At 33.5% G+C, this 21,232-nt stretch overlaps 1 protein-coding gene across 13 annotated transcripts in view; it reads left to right on the top strand.

Annotated features, from left to right (window-relative positions):
* Positions 1-21,232, top strand: part of LOC145255699 (agrin-like) — a 2,182,525-nt gene that overhangs the window by 1,246,506 nt on the left and 914,787 nt on the right. The window contains exon 1 of one of the 13 annotated variants that reach the window (XM_080114288.1): positions 20,861-21,232. This exon is cut by the window's right edge and continues 934 nt beyond it. The exons of the other annotated variants lie outside the window; for them this stretch is intronic. The gene's annotated coding sequence lies outside the window, so the exon portion shown is untranslated. Of the gene's footprint in view, positions 1-20,860 lie in introns of those variants that run through there. 13 annotated transcript variants of the gene reach the window in all.

Below are 21,232 nucleotides of genomic sequence, written 5' to 3'. Positions count from 1 at the left end.
TCTTACCATTCAAGCATATGAATATAACACATTCGGAATTAAGTCAAAATGAGATAATGTTTCTCATGCCTTTTTTTCACATTCATATAATTTTCGATTAACCTTCCTTTCACAAACACATAAAACACTATAAAAATGCTATTTTTTTCTTACTTAAGTATGACAGGCCAATGAGAATTTTATGCCAAACTTAAGCATGACAGGATAAATAAAATTCTATTTCAAATTTAACTGTAGCAGATCGATGTAAATTATTTCAACTTTAAGCATGATTGAATGAAGATACTTTTATTTTAACCTTAAGCATGAGAAAGAAATGTAAATGCTATTTTAAATTAAACTTGATCGACATATATAACAGAGATGAGTACACACATCTAAAATCTGATATGTCCATTTAATCTGCACGTTTACCAATGGAAATGCCATTTGAACTGTAAGATTCAACAGACTGCAGAAAACGAAAAATAACAATGTAGACTTGGATGATGAAGCTATTGAGGGTGTCGAGGTTAGTTTTGTTACCTTGGTGACACCATTGAAGTCCTAGGTGGAACGAGTGCTGTGTGTTGAGACTGTGTACACACACACGCACACATGCAGGCAGTCGACAGAGTCAAGTAACAGGCTGATGAGTGCAGATCTGTCAAAACTGACGTCACTGGAGATGAATAGGTCAAATAATTGACATCACAGCAACCAGGGTTAAACACCTGCAAGAGAACAGGTCGATATAAACGATAGAGCGAAAAGAGTAAAACAGTGACAGTGAGCCACGTGTCACGTTATGCCGTGTCGCTGAAATCCGCCCACCTTCTGCCCCGCCCTCCCACAGAGCGAGAAATAAACGAGCGTTTTATGTTTTTTATCAAACGATTTATGTGTTGCAAGTTCTTTTCTTGGCTGATGAGAAACTACTATTTGTTCAACCCAGCTTGATCACACAGGTACTAGTGTAATTGCAAGTGCTGGGAATATGTTTGCTATTGCAAACGCATGGGTTACACAATGATTGAGAGACAGTTTATATGTTTAAGAAGTGTAAGACAATGAAGTTATATGAAAAGTCAGATGTGGACAGTGTAAACATGGATGATAAAGCTATTGAGGTTGTTGATAAAACTTTTTCAACAACAGGGTACACAGAGTGGAGCAGTAGTGTGATTGGAAGAATTAGTAATAATTGGAGTTCAAAAAAATTCTGCCATTACTAACCAGCAGAGCATTACCACCGTCGACCAAGAGAAGAGCCTATCAGTATGCAGTGTTATGATCTGTCGAAGTGAAACTTGGCTATTGAGGGTTAAGGACATGCATTGCATGGAGGGAAATGGTATGAGAATGATATGATGTGTGTGCAATGTGAATCTTAAGGAGAGGCTTAGTTCTGCCAACATCCGGACAGTAGGATTCAATAGTATGGTCACATTGAAAAAGGGGTTGGGAGTTGTTGGTCAGTAGATGAAGAACGATTGAAGTAGCAGGTGTAGTTCACAGAAAAAAAGCCAAGGAAAACATTGTAGAATGTGATAATGATTAACTTGCAGGAAAGAGGGAGGAACAAAGACCTGGTTAGAGATAAGTTAGTTTGGAAATCAATTCATACGAGTCCATAAAATATACATTAAATCAATGATGATGATTCTATTTCAACAATAGGTGTGACAGATTGTGTAATATGTTATTTCAAACTTAACAGAAAATTCTATGTCAAACTTAAAGTAACTGACTTGAAAAAAATGTTATTTTAAAATTAAGCATGACAGACCAAAGAAAATTCCATTTTAAATTGAAACCTTACAGACCAAGGATGGACTGACCGACCAACAAAAATCGCCTCTTATACCCATCCAAAATTAATGGAAATACATATTTTTCATAATTTTTTTTCTTCTCCATCATTCGTCATAAAATGGATTTCAACAAATGATTTTGCAGAATTTGTCTGAAAAATCGAATTGAATCTTGGAAATCGATTTCTCTTTAATATCAGCATTCATTACCTACATTTATTAGAAACGAAAAAAAAAACACATACATATTTCTTCTTCTTTTATTTCGATGTAATCATCTTATTCAGACATTCGGAGAATTTTGATCCAAAAATATTTTTCGTCTTTGGAGAAAAAAAAAATCGAAAAATAATTTGTTTAAAAAAATTCGCAACCCAAATAAATTACTACAAATTTACCACAGTAATTTTGTTTAGTTCGTAGACATATAAATTTTTGGCCAATTAAATTTTTTTACTTGTTTTTTACTATACAAAAACAACACCATTATCACCACTGCCATCACCACCACCACCACCACCATCATCATCGTCGTCGTCGTCGTCATCATCTGGACTGTGTCCGCCGTCTCTTAGAAATTGACTTTCAAACTATTTTCTTTATTTATCCCCGTTTCACTCAATTCCATCCTTATCATTTCCTCCTACGTTTTACTTGATCCTACACTGCCAACTGACATTGCTACCACAACTGTTCTACATCTAAACCAAGCATTCACATCCATTCCTCCATCATCATCATCATCATCATCATCATCATCATCATCATAATTTGTGTGACATATGTTTTCGATGCTGGCATATATTGGATGCCTTTTGGAAAATGACTGCCAAAAACTTATCTCTGGCCAGGTCTATATTATTCCTTTTTCTCGCAAAAACATATCACTTGCTCTCATGTTTCTTATTGATCTCCTACTGCCAATCGATCCTACTACCTCAACTGTTCTACATTTACGAACCCAAGCATTTTCATCCATTCATTCATTTATCATATTCGGTTTGCTGTCTGTTTTACATGCCATTATGTGTTAGACACCTTTTAGAAAATTAACTTCTAAACTAGTCATAGCTTTATCTAGCTTTGTCCACAAGGATCCGTGGCACAGTGGTTAGAGTACTTGGAAAAAGCAATTGTAAAAAGTGATATTCTCCTGAAGGTTGGAGGTTCAATCTTCAGGGCAAAAAAATACAATTGCGAATTACTTAGGACTTCTATCCAGTCATGGCTGATGGAACAAGAGCATGCTACCCTTGTGAAGTAAATAAAGAGTTCTGCTCGAAATTCTGTTCAAATTCTCGAGTTTGACAGAAACATTCCCGAGTTCGACAAGATACACCTGAAGAAGGTCGGAGGTTACATCGACCGAAATCACACTCAACAGTAGTCCGATGAATCCAAATAATGCGATTATCTAGTTTTCTCTCAAACCTATTCTTATCACTTCCTCCCATGTTTGCCGTGGCCTTTCCATTCCAAATCAGCATACTACTTAAACTACATCTACTTACCCCAATTTCTATTTATTCTTTAAATGTATCCATACCAACAAAGTCGAGTGTTCTGCACACACTTCTTTATGCTGTCAAAGCTTTTTTTTGTTCATGTTCATTATTTCCTTCCATATTTCCATTTACCTTTCCTTGTGAACTGAAACAGCAACCTCAACTTATTTATGTCTATCAACTCAAGCTTAATCATTCTTTCAATGTGGGCATACCATCGAAGTCTTCTGTTCTGCACACATATCCCTGGTCTTTATCACGGTTTTTACTTTAACAGAGTTTGATTAAAAGATATTTTAGGTGACTCATTAGTGACATGCTAACTTTAACATCATATTATCTCCACCACTAACCAGAACTTTCATCGGAAACAAACTTCTTCCTTGAAAGTTTTCTTGTGAGAACATTTCCCTTCAGATTACAATATGGTCATTTTCAAGTTCAATGTAAGCAAATATCTACCCAGTCATCCTGTGAATTAATCATAGTTCTTACTCATTTTAAAGCACTGCTCAATCATCCAACTGAAAATTGCACTAACCTCTATCCTAGAGTGGCGTTTCGCCTCAATCAGTAGTGAACCATATATATGTATATATATTTTTTAAGCAACACGGTTTTGTGAGTTTTTTCTGGGAATTCCGTTCGAATTTTTTGATTTCCTGGAAATAAAAAGATTCTTCTCTTTAATAATATAATGAAACCTATATTTATTTTAGTGAATTTCAGGGTAAGGTTAAGTTTCTTGTCTTGCCTTTCTCCATCAAGCATATACCACATTGAAAATGTACTGCAGTGCTCCTTATTTGTAGGGGGTCACGTTCTTCACAACCACCACCCCGGGGGAAAAACTGTGAATAATGGATATTTTTAAACGTCTATGTATGAGATTATATACAGTACAACTTTTTAAAATAACTCTTACTTATTAATATAGTAATAATGTAGTAATATTGCTTGCAGTTATGCAATGCACTAAACACATTTTAATTTTGTACTGCAACAATATTTTAATAAAAAAGAAACGTAAGTACAGGAGGACAGTAACACTGCATAGTATAGTTACCCATTACCATTACTGACCATAAAATCATTTTCTATGCGTACAACATATATATTAGGATTTACAGAAAGGTGAACAAATTTAAAGGCAAACTTAGATAAATACGGTAGGCACAATTTAGGTAATAATAATAGAGCACAGTACAATTCAGTGAAAATATACAATTAAAAACAATATTCGTACAGTTCACAGCTAGATATCGAAATACTAAACATTTGTGTGTGTGTGTGTGTGTGTGTGTTTTTGCCTGTCCTGACCTGGTCGTTGTTTGGTGTACATATCTTCCAAACTAATAAGTGTTTGTTGAATTTTCTGTTCGGTTTGAAATTCTTCAAACCTACTGGTAAAAAAATTTCCAGATTTATAAGAAAAGAAAAATCTAATTGCTAGATCCAAAATTTACCTAAATCTTTTTTTGTGTAATTTACAAAGTCTTTTATACAAACCAGTCCTCTTCCTCTGTCTTTCCTTTTCACATAGAATCGGTCAATATCATCCCTTGGGTGTAGTGCATTGTGCATAGTCATGAGTTTCCTGGTCTTCTGGTCGAGATGCCTCAGTTCTTCTTTGGTCCAAACGAAATCTCCAGATCTAGTGGGAAAACTGCTAAATTAACAACACTGTTTACCGAGCATTCATTTTGCTGACCCGGTATACTGGCATAGGATGCAATAGAATTAAAAGCCTAATTCGCAAATATGTGAGATTGTGAATGGGGAACATAAACAGGTGAGAGTATACTGTACTGTATTATTGCACACATCTGCTCTATCAAGAATATTGGACACTGACTCCTGAATAACGCAGAGTATCATTTCTGATATACAATAGCCTAACAAAATACAGTGAAAATCTTTTTCCTAGGCAATTCAACATTTAAAAAAACTTGCTCTATCTAGAGTATTGATGACTCCCGGATAATGCAGAGTACGCAAACCTGCTCTATCTTGGAAATGAGCTTGCTGGATTGACTCATACCATTTACATAATATAATACTATATTCTTCTTCTTCTTCTTCTTCTTCTTCTTCTTCTTCTTCTTATTATTATTATTATTATTATTATTTACTTATTAGGAGTAGTCACACAGGCGGTCATCAACGATTTCTCTTTGAGAACAAGTTGTGCTGTTCTCTGGAGTCTGAGTAACAACAAGTCTCTTTAGATTTCCAGTACCCTCCACCTCTTTCAACAACATTTGCAAATAAATTTGCATTATCGCAACAGCTGTTTAGCATAGATTTCTCATTGCCAGCAACCAGAAGAAGAAAAAGAATATAGCATTATATTTGGTAAATGGTATGAGTTAATCCAGCAAGCTCAATTCTCATAGAACAACCATTGGTCTTCACTGCGATTTAAGTGGCAATAAGTCCCCCCCCTCCTAAAGTCTCAGCTCTCTTTGCACTCATCCACCAGAGATCTGGCTAGGGCTTTCTCTCCTTAGTCTTTCCATCCTCCTTGACTCTTCTCGATTATTTGGTGTCGTGTCTGTTTATGGTGACACACATACACAAAAAAGAGTGGAGAGAAGGCAGGGGCACAGGGGGCTTAACTTACTATCATACAGTTTCAGTTTTCATTATTCCATGTGCTGTCCCTTTGTGTTTTACATCTGTAACAGTTTCTACATGTCTGGCTTGCACCTGTAGCTCACATGTTTTAGTTTCTGAATTCAAGGGGTTTCCTTAATATTTCAGCCATTTTCATTATTGTACTACGTTGTATCTTCTCAGCCATCCCTCTGATTCCAATCTCTCCCATTATTTCAAATCCTTCTTTTATTCCAATTTTTCTTTTGGTATTGTTTCTAGCACTCCTACTATTAGTGATGTTATCATGACTTTCTTCACCTTCCATATCACTTTGAGCTCTCTAGCCGGTTCACTCTACTTGCTCTGCTTCTCTGTCTCCTTCATCTTCATTCTCTGGTCTGCTGGTATGGCAAAATCTACAATCTGGCAGGACTTTTTCTTCTTGTTAACTAGTATGACATCCGGTCTCTTTGTTTGGATGGACTTATCCAATCGTATATCCATGTCCTATAAGATTTTGTGACTTTCATTTTCAAGGACTCCCACCGGTTTGTGTTGTCTGCATAATTCCTAATGTACTGCCTTCCCCACGTGATCGTATCTATTCTTCTTTTTTTTTTGTGGGGGGTGGGGGCTAGTTTACTTCATTCACTTATGTGGTTTATTGTTTGGTCTCGTTGTCCACAGAGTCTGCATTTGCTATTTTCTTGTGTCATGTCAATACTTGCTTTGATGTGGTTGGTTCTAATTGCATTATCTTGTGTGGCTTTTATTAGGGATTAAGTTCAGGTTTCCTTTTTGTAGCTATTTCTAAGTGTTTTCGTTAGTCTCATCTTTTGTCATCCTTATGAATCGTCCGTGTAGTTATTTCCCTCCCATTCTTTTCTCGTCTTATCCCATGTTTCTTCTGTTTCTTTCTTCTTTGTTTTTTCAGTGTCTTTTGCTGCAGTGATAATTCTTTTCGTGTTCTGCATTATATATTTTTCTAAATCTTTTTTTGTGCGATTTACATAGTCTTCTATACAAACCAGCCGTCTTCCTTCGACTTTTCTTTTTCACATAGTGTCGGTTAGCATAATCTTTTGGGTGTAGTACATTGTGCATAGTCATGAGTTTCTTGGTCTTCTGGTCAAGATGCCTCAGTTCTTTTTTTGGTCTAACCTATAAATGGTCCAAAATATTATTATCTATATATTAATATTTAGCATGTGTGTTATTTTCTGTGTCACGCTTACATCCGGGTTTTTTAATTTTCATATACTTCCATTTCTTGTCTTTACCAAGAATTCTTCATAAGGTTTTGGTTTCGATTATAGCTGATTGCATTTAATTCATCTATTTGTTTTCATAAATAATTTTATCAAGAATTCTTCGTAAGTATTGGTTTCAGTTTCGATTATAACTGATGGCACTCCAGTAATCTATTTTTTTTATAAATAATTTTATCAAGTATTCTTCATAAGTTTTGGTTTCGGTTACGATTATGGCTGAAGGAACTCAAGTTATATATATATATATATATATATATATATATATATATATATATATATATATATATATATATATATAGTTTTTTTTTCATAAGTTTTTATTTCAGTTTCGATTCAAGCTAATGCACCCAAGTCATAGGGATATATATATATATTTTTTTGTTTTTGAAATCGCAACTTTATAATATATAAAAATCGATAGAACATTAACTCTATAATAATATATCCGAAATTTGCAAAAATTAAAATATAATATTTAAGCGTACTTTATGACCGGGCTTTGCTAGGCGTTCTTACTAGCTTAGATAAATACTTTTGCAGTTTTAACAAAAGAGCTACAATATTATCACAGCGTCTCCATTTACACTGAACATCTACAGAATGCGAACATCAATATATTACACATGAATGAATTCCCTGTGGAATTTCCACAGGTTCTATAATTAGTCCAGAGTATTATTATTATTATTATTATTATTATTATTATTATTTTACTATTCTTCTTCTTATTATTATTAATATTATTGTAGTAGTATTAGTATTAGTATTAGTAGTAGTAGTAGTAGTAGTAGTAGTAGCTGCTTTTGAGAAACACCGAGTTAACAAAACAGTTTTTTCTTTCTCTCGGGCAACGCTGTCTTTAAACATACCACTGAGCGAATGTAAAACTGTAATTTTACATTTTTATTCTAGTTTAGTGCATTTCTGAAACCAACGAAAATAAAATTAAGGACACTAGACCGCACTTTCCTACTTTCTTGCCATCTTTTGCTTAGACTGAAACAAAGTCAAGCAGAACAAATACATTGAAATTACAGTGTTTTCTTTCTAAATTATGCCTGAAAAACTCCCCCCCTCCAGGTTCAAGTACTTCCATGGAATTCGTTGAAATGAACTTCCTGCACCCGTAGCCCCTAAATACTCCTAACCCACCTGACTAGTAGGAAAATGCAATGTTTTTACTACAGACGTCCTCGGATTTCTTACTTTAATAGTTTCAAATTTATTTCCATGTAGAAATTTAAATGTTATCTAAACAAACATCTTGCTGTTCGACTCCTCATGTACAACGTCCGGTATAAATTTAGTCTCTAACCATTGTAACCCCTTAGGTTTCACTGGTATTTCGCCTTGTTTGGGATAAATAAAAGTAAAAAAAAAAACAATTTGATAATAATAATAATAATAATAATAATAATAATAATTATTATTATTATTATTATTATTATTATTATTATTATTGTTATTGTTGTTGTTATTTTATTACTATTATTGGTGTTATTATTGTCATTGTTATTATTGTTGTTGTTATTATTCTTATCATTATTATTATTATCGCCGGTGTTATTATTATTGTTGTTATTATTACTATTATTATTGTTGTTAATGTTATTGTTTTTATTATTGTTGCTATTGTCATTATCATTATTATTGTTGTTGTTGTTGTTATTATTGTAATTATTACTGTATTATTATTTTTATCATTATTACTATTATTGTTGTTTTTAGTATTATTGTTAATATTATTGTTTTTTATTATTGTTGCTATTATTATTAACATTATTAATATCATTACTGCTATTATCATTATTATTACCATTATTACGATTATTATCATCATTTTTACGATTATTATTATTATTATTATTATTATTATTATTATTATTATTATTATTATTAGTTTTAATGTTATTATTATTTAGAGACCGGCTCTTCTTCCACAAGAAAGAAATGATTACATTCCACAATTGGCTGGTTTTGTTAAATGGTGCATGTAAATGAAAAAGAAATTTTTATAAATTCAATTTATCTTTAAATACAGAATCGATTTGAGCTGATTTAGGCTACGAAAAACGCCCCCTGTATGCATCGTAGATCAGTGACTTAAGGCTCATCATTAACTGTGAGCTAGTCACGGTGTTATAGGGCTCACTGATGATAGAGTTGTGCCTTGATTGACTGTCCTCTTTCATGTATGGCACACTTATAGGGAACAGTTATGATCAAAACATATTCTGTCATATGGGTACTTTGCAGACTGTGCTGAATAAGGTTATTATTTGGAAAGCCATTCTTATCATGGGTAAAGAAGGCTTTAATAATTGGGTAGAGAGGACTTTGTTAACTACTTTCACCTAACAATTAAATAACTAAAGAATACTGTAAAAAATTGATTTAACTTAAAAATCCTATTTAAAAAAATAGCATGTTTCATAAACTGCAAATGTAGCTGCCGTATCTATGAAATTTTAGTATCCTTTATTCATGCACTGTACTTTAAATACATTGAACTCGAAAGTCGGAAATATTACGTTTGGTATATATCTATATCGGAATATAATTATACTTTTTAAAAATTATCGGAATATAATTTTACTTTTTAAAAATTATCGGAATATAATTTTACTTTTTAAAAATTATCGGAATATAATTTTACTTTTTTTTTTCTTCAATTCCTCACCTCATTCTCTCGGCTACAAAATATAAAGAACTAAAAATGTCAAATACTTATTTTTGTTGAATACCATTTCTATGTGTGAGGTAAAAGTATCGAACATGAATAAACTAATATCTTTAAATTGCACCTTTAAGCCTAATTGTGTGGGTTTGTATTCAGCAAAGATAAAATTGTAAGTTCAACTGAGTCCGGCTGCTAATTTAATTGTGTTGTCGCGTGTGTACAATTACATTATACACACTTGTTTTTGGGAAACATGCAAGTAGTCTTCTTCATTGCCATACAAGCGAATTAACAGAAACTTAGGATTTCTTTTTGAGGGTGGACTTATTCGCATCGGAAAGATCTATAGGATTTAGTTATTGGCAATCAAAGATATATATTAAGCACCCAGAATCCTACAGTATTCCGGAATATATATTATATATATTCTTGGATACTGTATGATTCTGGGGGTCTCATATATATAAGAGAAAGAAGATTGAGTTTGTTGGATCTGTGAAGGATGGAGTGTTCCTAATAAGAGAGCTCAATACATATGCAGAGCAAGGATGAAGTTCAACAAAAACAATCTCAAATCAACATTTTCATATGTTTGCACAATAATGTGTTCTATATGAGTGCAAAATAATGCCATTCATTCAGACATATACATGCACATACACAAAAATTCAAACATACATGCACATACACAAACATTCAGACATACATGCACATACACAAGCATTCAAACATACATGCACGTACACAAACATTCAAACATACATGCACATACACAAAAATTCAAACATACATGCACATACATGCACATACACAAACATTCAGACATACATGCACATACACAAACATTCAGACATACATGCACATACACAAACATTCAGACATACATGCACATACACAAAAATTCAAACATACATGCACATACACAAACATTCAGACATACATGCACATACACAAAAATTCAAACATACATGCACATACACAAACATTCAGACATACATGCACATACACAAGCATTCAAACATACATGCACATACACAAACATTCAAACATACATGCACATACACAAAAATTCAAACATACATGCACATACACAAACATTCAGACATACATGCACATACACAAACCTTCAAACATACATGCACATACACAAACATTCAGACATACATGCACATACACAAACATTCAAACATACATGCACATACACAAACATTCAGACATACATGCACATACACAAACATTCAGACATACATGCACATACACAAACATTCAAACATACATGCACATACACAAACATTCAGACATACATGCACATACACAAACATTCAAACATACATGCACATACACAAACATTCAGACATACATGCACATACATGCACATACACAAACATTCAGACATATACATGCACATACACAAACATTCAGACATATACATACAAATATATAAACATTCAGATATACATGCACATACACAAACATTCAAACATACATACACATACATAAACATTCAGACATACATGCACATACATAAACATTCAGACATACATGCACATACACAAACATTCAGACATATACATGCACATACACAAACATTCAGACATATACATACACATACACAAACATTCAGACATATACATGCACATACACAAACATTCAGACATATACATACACGTACACAAACATTCAGACATATACATGCACATACACAAACATTCAGACATATACATACACGTACACAAACATTCAGACATATACATACACGTACACAAACATTCAGACATATACATACACATACACAAACATTCAGACATATACATGCACATACACAAACATTCAGACATATACATACACGTACACAAACATTCAGACATATACATGCACATACACAAACATTCAGACATATACATACACGTACACAAACATTCAGACATATACATGCACATACACAAACATTCAGACATATACATGCACATACACAAACATTCAGACATATACATGCACATACACAAACATTCAGACATATACATGCACATACACAAACATTCAGACATATACATGCACATACACAAACATTCAGACATATACATGCACATACACAAACATTCAGACATATACATACACGTACACAAACATTCAGACATATACATACACGTACACAAACATTCAGACATATACATACACATACACAAACATTCAGACATATACATGCACATACACAAACATTCAGACATATACATACACGTACACAAACATTCAGACATATACATGCACATACACAAACATTCAGACATATACATACACGTACACAAACATTCAGACATATACATGCACATACACAAACATTCAGACATATACATACACATACACAAACATTCAGACATATACATGCACATACACAAACATTCAGACATATACATGCACATACACAAACATTCAGACATATACATAGACATTTAAACATACATACATATGCATGAACATTCATACGTATGTGTGGATGTTCATGCATATGTATGTATGTTTAAACGTACACAAACATTCAGACATACATATACATACACAAACATTCAGACGTACAAACACATACACAAACACAAGCATACAAACATACATAGACATTTAGACATACATACACGTACACAAACATTCAAACATACATGCACATACACAAAGATTCAGACACACATATACATGCGCAAACATTCATACATACATACGCATACATAGACATTCAGACATACATATACATACACAAACATTCATACAAACATAAACATTCAGACACACACATACACAAACATTCAAACATCTGTATTATATTTCTATTAGTCTGCCTGGCTCTTTCACTTTTCCCGGAAACTATTAGCGATCTCGCTGAAATTTTGTAGGGATCTTTGTTGTAATAAAGTGCAGCAAATTAAGAATTATGGTATCCATGTGATATACGATTAGAGATTAATAGGATATAGTTATTCCAATATCATATTTACTCTAAAAGTTTGTCAGAAAGCACCCCCTTCTAAGTCAATGGGCTCTAACTTTTACTAATTTTTAATGGGCTAAAATGTCGAGTCTGTCTGTTCCACTTTTGATTAAAAACTACTGGACCGATCTAGTTGAAATTTATATGAACCTTTCTTTTATAAGGTGCAGCGAACTAAGGATTATTTCCTTAATTAGTCAATGCACAGTTAGGGATTAATAGGAATTAATAGGGATGAATATTTTATGTAAAAATGCACACAAATTTTACCATATTTGACCATCAATTTTGTATAAAGTATTCATTTCTAGTCAAGAGGCTATAACTTTTGCCCAGACAAAAATGTCTCCTACATACATATAGCCATACATGCATACTTAGATATATACAAAAAATGTTCACAGAATAAGATGAAAAAAGAGGTCGCATTCAAAATTCTATGCAGATTCCCGAGTTTGACAGAAAGATTCCCGAGTTCGACAAGATTCGCCTGAAGAAGATTGGAGGTAATATCGACCGAAACGTTGTGAAAATAACACTGAAGATAAGAACACTAATCCGAATAATTCAAATAATATGTACTTTTGTTTTCCGTTTTACAAAATTTGAATTATTCGGACTAGTGTTCTTATCTTCAGTGTTATTTTCACAACGTTTCGGTCGATATTACCTCCAATCAAAAAAAAAAAAAAGAAAAAAAAGGAAAATTATTTACAGTGGTTATGGCTGTAGAGTCTTTGGTGTGAAGGTTTTATAGAGGTAAACAAGAGGTTAGAGCTCAGTCGAACACCTATCATGAAAATAATAATAGCATACAGAAAGATTAGCAACATCCTTTCTTTGAGAAGGGATCACCCATTATTAAGTTCAACAAATTTATAGGTCTATTCGTTAAATACCATACCCATTACACTAAAATACACCTTTTCCAGCACTATTTACATTTGGAATTTTAAAACACAGCTTATAGGCGTAAGGATTGGTAATGTAAACTATATTGAGTTTAATTTAGTTTTACCCAAAATGACGTCGAAGCTCTTCATAAAAAATTTAATATCTGCGATTTTTGTGAAATTATAACAATAGGTATTACATATAAGCCAGACATTTTAGCCTCTTTGAAATGAGTATATGTTATAGCTCGTTGACGTAGAATGATCGCTATTTGCCAAATTGATGGTTGAATATGATTAAATTTGTGCTCATTTTTTGCACTCAGTAAGAATCCCTATTAATTCCTCTTAATCACTATTAATCTCTATTAATCTCTAACTGTGCATCGAACGGATATCATAATTCTTAATTCCATGCACCTTATCATAACAAAATTCGATACAAAATTTTAACCAGATCGACTCAGTAGTTTTCGAGAAACTTCTAGAGTAAATGTGGTATTTTGGTTACTAATCCTTATTAATTTCATACTGTGAATCGAACAGATATCGTAATACTTAGTTCGCTGCACCTTATAGCAAAAATCCATACTCAGTTGTAGCCAAACCGATTCCGTAATTTTTGAGAAAAAGTGTAACAGACAAATAGACGGATAGGCGAAAAGAAATATGATATAGATTAATAAATATTTCCTTAATTTCAGTTTCTTCAGAGTATTTTAAAGAGTTTTAAGGGACAATATAAGTACAACTTCCCACTTAAAAATTCAAATATTTGCATTAAATTTGATCCATATACGTTAAACATAAATTAAGCAAGATTTTCTAAATTCAAATTCTTTTTAAAACTATTTAAGCTTAACCCTTACATTTTAGACATGTCTAAATCAAATCCATATAATGGATTTTGATCAAAATTAGAATAAGTATTATATGCATACTGTTTAGTATTATATGTTTATTTTAATAAAAGTTGTGAAAAACTGTCCCGGACATTAATTTGACCAGTTCTGGGATGAGTGTTGTTCTAGTTAATGTATACATTTTGGCATATTGTTTTGAACATAAAGCTTTTATTCACATGACGGAATTCGGCATTAAATTACCCCGAAATGAGCTGATATGCCATAAAGCCGAATAACGAAACCAAATGAAGACAGACAAATGTATGCATTTTTCTATATATATATTTAACAGTCGATGTAGTTGGAATTGGTACCTGAACCAACCTCTGTAGCAAATAGCTGCTGGTTGCATTGAACTCTCTCAGGCATGAATTATTAAAAACATGATTACTGATAAGTTTGATTTCAATTGAAAGAGGTTGAATGCAAGCATAATGAGAGAAGCTCATAAAAGCAAGCTGACCATGGCAGATAACGCACAAAGGACTAATGACAAGAAAAGATACCTCTTTATGCAACTATTCATCTTTTCTCTTCCCTTTTTTCTTTTTTCCCCTAATAACATCTTATCTTGCCTTTCTCTTTCAACTCGATCATTTTGTACATTTTTTTCATGATTATTTTTTCTCGATCATGTTGTACATTTTTTTCACGTTGGCACTTTTCTTCACTCGTTATTCAGCGCAAGTTTTATCTCAATGCCAGTTTATTTTATCTCTCCTTTCCCTCTCCTCTGAAACTAAAGTCATTATTTATTTTATTCTACTCTTGTTTTCTTTTTACTACTTATTTTTTTTTACTTGAATTTTCGTTCAAGTTCTGCTTTCACTTTCGTTTTTATCTTCTCTTTTTCTATATTGCTACTTTCCCATTGTAAGTTTTTTAATTTCACTTATATTCTAGATCTTGCCTTAATTTTCTCATTTTCCTTTTTTCTTATTAGTTTTTATTTTTCTACTGTCAAATTCGAAACTTTTGCTTCCAATTTTCTCGCTTCCAAGTTTTTACTTTTACTTTCACTTTCAAGTTTTACTTTCACTTTCACTTTTTTGTTTTCTTCTCCCTTTTATTAGATAATTTTTTTTTATCACTCCATGTTTCTGTTTTCTACTTTTTTATTTCATTTTTTTCATTTTCAGGTTTTTACATTCAGTTTCTCGTCTTCTAGAATTCTATTGTTCTGTTTTCATTTTTTACTCTTACTTCGCCACGTTTTTTAGTTGCACTTTTTTCTCTTCATTTTTTCCCTTTTCTATCTTTCACCTCTCATATTTTTAATTTTCGTTTTCTATTTTCCCTTTCCCTTTCAAACGATACTTTTCATTTTGTTTACTTTCTTTTTTTCTGCTGTTCTCTCTTAATTCAAATTCAGTTTATTTTTTTTTCATTTAACTTTTCCAGTTTTTTCGAACAATCATTTTTTCTTACATATTGATCAACAGTTTTGCATTCATATTTTTTCATTTCTTTTTTCTATTTTTCTTTCTTTTTTACTTTCATTCTCTTTCTCTTTTCCATTCCTTTATTTTTCATTCTCTTTTTCTCTTCTTTCTTTTTTGTACTTTTCTCTCTTTCTCTTCTACCTTCGTTCTTTCTCTCCTTTTCTCTCTTCTTTTTTCTTTCTTCATCTTTTTCTATTTCCACTTCTACTTTCTCTCTACCTTATATTGTCGATTTCACTCTCTACCCCGGATTTCTCTAGTCGTCATTTTCTCTTCTTTCTCTTCTTCTCCCTCCTCGCCATCTTTAATTGTATGCTAAACCGTTTTATGCACTGGTAGATTCTACAACCGTTATTATTAATCTTTATTTCGCAAAGACAAAGATTCCTACCATTTGACCAATTCCCAGGAATCTAAGCATCGTCGTTTTATTCGGATACAGCAATCCTTCACTTTAAACAGGAAAATCAAACCAAAAGATGACGTCACGTTTGTTGCCATTTCTTCTTCTGTTGTGATGCCGCATTTCAGAATTCGAATACTGTACACTTTGACTGTGAGTGTTGACGGCAGTTTCTGCGGATGACGAAATAAACATTAACACCGACAACACTGAAAAGAAATTAAAAGAAACACAAAACATTAAGAATTAGAAAAAAAAGAAGAAATCCATTTCAAAATTTCAACATTTAAGTTTGCTTTTTCGATTTATGTTTGAACAAAAAAAATCCGGTTTTTCTTGTCATCCATTCTTCTACATTCAACAATTTCACGCACATCATGGACTTTATTTTCTAATAATTATTTTTAGCGTTTATCTTGATGTTCTGTTATAAAAGAGTTTCCGTTAATTTCAGTCTCTGAATATTTTAAAATAGAAACATTTTTTTTTTCATTTTACATACATTAAATTTCTCTTTTCTTTAGCCTCGCATCAGATCTCCTCTTTTTTCTTTCTCTCTCTCTCTCTCTCTCTCTCTCTCTCTATATATATATATATATATATATATATATATAATCAACTTTGCAACTAACTGTTTTAATCTCCCTTTGTCAGTTATGGTTAACTGATCAACTATTCCACATTAAAAACTAGCTTTCCTTTTTCATTTTCTCTCTTCTTCTAATCCTCTCCATTCACGCACGAGTCATTTTCCTCTGTTAACTCTACACGGTAACATATGCACTACCGATCTACACCGATTCCACCATCTTAACTCCCAGTACTACTAATACAACGACCAATATGACTACTACTGCACTGACAACACATATCGAATAATAACAGCCATTGCTACTATCACATCTATAAGTTGTTGAACGACTCGTCAAATATTAACTGTTTTTATCAATTGTCTCATCGCGGCCAAACCAGGAATTTACCATAAAAACAAGAAAAAAATTTAAAAAAACAAAAAACAAAACAAAACAAAGATCTCTAAATCATCTTTTTCGTTGAAAGCACACCCAAAATGGACTCCATCCTATCCATTGAGACGTTGTTAATTATCTGAAAACAAAGAACATGAAATATTGAATGAAAACCAAAATAACAAAAACAGTTGGAAACGAAATCATTTTTCATTTTTTTGAAACATTTTTTCGCCTGTTTTTATATTTCGATATTTAAGAATTCGGTGTTTGAATGTTTGAAAACAGGGTCTATGGAATTGTCCAGTTATTGATTATTGTTTATTGTGGTAACCTTGGAGCGGAAATAACCGAAACGTGTCTGCCAATATGTGAATAATCTCTCTCTCTCCTTATCTTCCCCCTTTTCTATCTCTCTCACTCCCTCTCTCTCTCTATTATATATATATATATATATATATATATATATATATATATATATATATATATATATATATATATATATATACGGTCAGCCATTTTTCATCGTTCGCTCTATTATACTTGTGGAATTGGACAGCACGAATAAATAAAGAATTAGAAAGGAAAAATATAATCCTGGCTGGAAACGGCGTTTTAAGGGTGTGCAAAAGCGAAAAGAAAGACGTGTGGTCTAGCAGGCTAGCACGTTTCGGAATGCGCAGGTAGACTCAGCGACTGTGGGTGCGTGTCTGCCGCTGCTACAGCTGCTGCTGCTGTTGCTTCTACCGCCGCCGCCGCCACTGTTGCTGGTGTGTGAAGAACTGGAGACTTGCGGAAGAGAAAACCCGAGAGTAGCAGAAAAGGGGCGAAATAAGAGCGACTAAAAAAAGGGAAGGATCAAACAAAATCCCTGGAAAGGTGCATGAGGTGTCCAAGGAACGGACCGAGCGAAAATGAGGAGTTAAATCTGTGTGTGGACCGCGGCGTTCGTCTTTTGTTTGAAGGCAACAACGAGTTACTCTCGGACATAATGAACGTGTGACCATGAAGATGATGGAAATGATGACAACGATGAAGACGAAAGTGACAGCTTCGATATGATTAGTTGGAATGGTAAAATGTCAAAGCCCGCTCTGGTATTCCCGTTGACAGAGTCGGCAGATGTGTAGTAACTGTTTTTGCTGAATGAAGAAATAAGTAAAAAATGAATGAATGAGCAAACAGTTTGTTGAAGAAGAAGAAGAAGCAGAAGACGACGACGAAGAAGAAGAAAAGGAAAAAAAGAAAAAAAAGAAGAAAAAAGAAATTCTTCTTTCTCTACCAACCTGAACGTTAATCGTTGTCATATACGTGCGTACATCCGATTGTCAGTTGGCTAGACAAATGTGAAACATATAAAAAAAATGAGATATATTTATGAATAACATCTGTAATAATCGACAAACTAATACAGAGATCCAAGTACTCATAGTACTACCGTCACTCCCACGATTTGGCGACAGCATCAATAACAGTAACAACAAAAAATAAACAGAAAAAAAGGCAGCACCGGAATTTGTTTGTTTCCAAGAGAAAAAAAAAAAAAGAAAAAAAGAAAGAAAAAAAAACAGAAGCAAACAAACAAAAAAAAAAAGTGAAAATATAAAAAAAAGTATTAAGACGAAAACCTCTACCCCGCTACCGCTTCGATCACGGATAACTGTTTCCATAAATCCATCATCAGCATCATTGTCAACATCCGTTCGGACTCGTAAGTTTCCGTGTACTGGAAATTTTCATATGTGTTTTCTCTGACGATAAGTACTGAACTTTTTTGAAAACTTGAACGCGGAGGTAGGCTCGTGACACCTTTGCAGTATATTTAATATTTTATGCTGTACAAGGAAACTCCGTCGTTGTCGGGTCCGCGTCAGGTTCACTACTGAGGAGAACCCGTGTTCACACCGCCACCGCATTCACCATTATTATTTCTGAAAGTTCCACGGTGACTACGACAACTATAACTCCCGCTGCAATCGCCACCACTGCTGCAAGCACTTCTGCAGCTACTACTTCGATGAAAGCGACCACTTCTCCGACCAACTTTCTTTCCTGAGAAGAGAAGCTAAAAGCGGCAGCTTTTCTCTCCGCTCTCTTCTTCTCACTTTACAAGTCCTTTCTTTCGACGGAGTCTCAGCATCGATTATTTCCATTCCAACCCACCCACCCCTGATTCTTCTTACACATAAATACACACTTCCATTCATTTCTATTCTCTCTCCTCCTCAGTCCTTTTCCTCCTCCTCCAGCCCTCCTCTCTCTGTTAAATTATATATCATTCTCCTCCCTTCTATTTCTGTCTCGTCCTCTCTCTCTCCTCCCTTCTCTTTATAACCTTCTCTAACTTCCACCCGCACTCATTTGATTAGATCTCTCCCTTTTTTCTCCATTTGTCTATTGGTTCTCCCTTTCCCCGTCCAAAACATACCCCTACTCTTCAACACTTGTTTCCATCACCTTTATTACTACAACCACTACTACAACCACCACCACCACCCCTACTACTGCTGCTCTAACTGCCACTACCTCTACTAGTGTTCCAATCAGTGTCCATAGTACTACTACTACCACTACCACTACCACTAAAAGAGTGTTGCACCGAAACTCACAATATCTTTATTCTCTCCTCCCATTTATCTTCCCGGCTCTCTCTCTCCCTCCCCCTCTCTCTCTCTCTCTCACACACACACACACACACACACACACACATTCTCTCTCTCCCTCTACACAACCAACCAACCAACAGATGGATAGAGAAACCAATGAACCAACCAGCCACCCCCATCCAACCGAGATAATGTTGGAAACTCTCTGACGGACCGTTTCCATCGGTTGCCCAGGCAATAAAAAAAAAACCAAAAAAAAAAAAACAACAACAAAAAAAAACTAATATTAAATAGTCGAAACGCAATGTCACCACCGAAATCTGATTTCTTTCAAGTTGCGACTCTTATAATCAACAGAATGCCCTCTCTCCACACCGGCTCTTACCATAACTCTTGACAACACGGTACCACCACCACTATCGCTGAGGAGAGAGAGAGTGAGAGAGGAGCTAAATAAGAGGGAGAAAGAGAGAGAGAAAGAGAGAGAGAGAGAGAGAGAGGGGATAAGTGAGAGAGAGAGAGAGCCAGCCAGTGGGGTTGAGTTTTTACATCTCCCCCAGTTCTTTCATCAGCCGATAAGCAATACCTGCTATCAATTTTCTTTCTTTCTAATTCGTTTTGATAATCATCATTATCATTATTATTAAGTAGTTGTTTTTCTTTTTTTTCTTTTTGGCATTGTTTTATTTTTAATTATTTATGGCCCTTGATGGAGGCCAATGTCCAACCCGATCACCTGCAGAGATGTGTCACGTTGCCATAGCAACTACAATGATGCCTTTGCAGGGATAAAAACCTGGTTGCACATGTTTTTTTGCCAAACGAATGAAAACAATTACACAATTTGCAGCTGATTTTTCTTTTTTGGGATATTTATACTAAAAAATCCACAAAGACTTTTTTTTTAATTCTCTTAAAATCAATACATACACACACACATATATATTTAATATAATAATATATATATGTGTGTGTGTCTGTGTATGCATTAAAAATTACTACCACTAAACAAATATTAAAATATTTGCAACCCATATTTAACAAACTTTCTAATTTTCTGTTTAAAGTCCTACATGACTCAAAAATTGTCTCATCAACAACAACACTAAAAGTTTTGGACAGCATCGCTCAAGATTTTTCTCCATTTTATAGAACTTTGAAACTTCACAAAATCGAAAAGGGATTATT

The sequence above is a fragment of the Euprymna scolopes genome, chromosome 31 (assembly GCF_053919585.1).
Source record: "Euprymna scolopes isolate OS-2025 chromosome 31, ASM5391958v1, whole genome shotgun sequence".
Taxonomy (NCBI): Eukaryota; Metazoa; Mollusca; class Cephalopoda; order Sepiida; family Sepiolidae; genus Euprymna; species Euprymna scolopes.
Note: the sequence above shows the minus strand (reverse complement) of the source record. Positions and strands in the feature narration are given on the sequence as shown.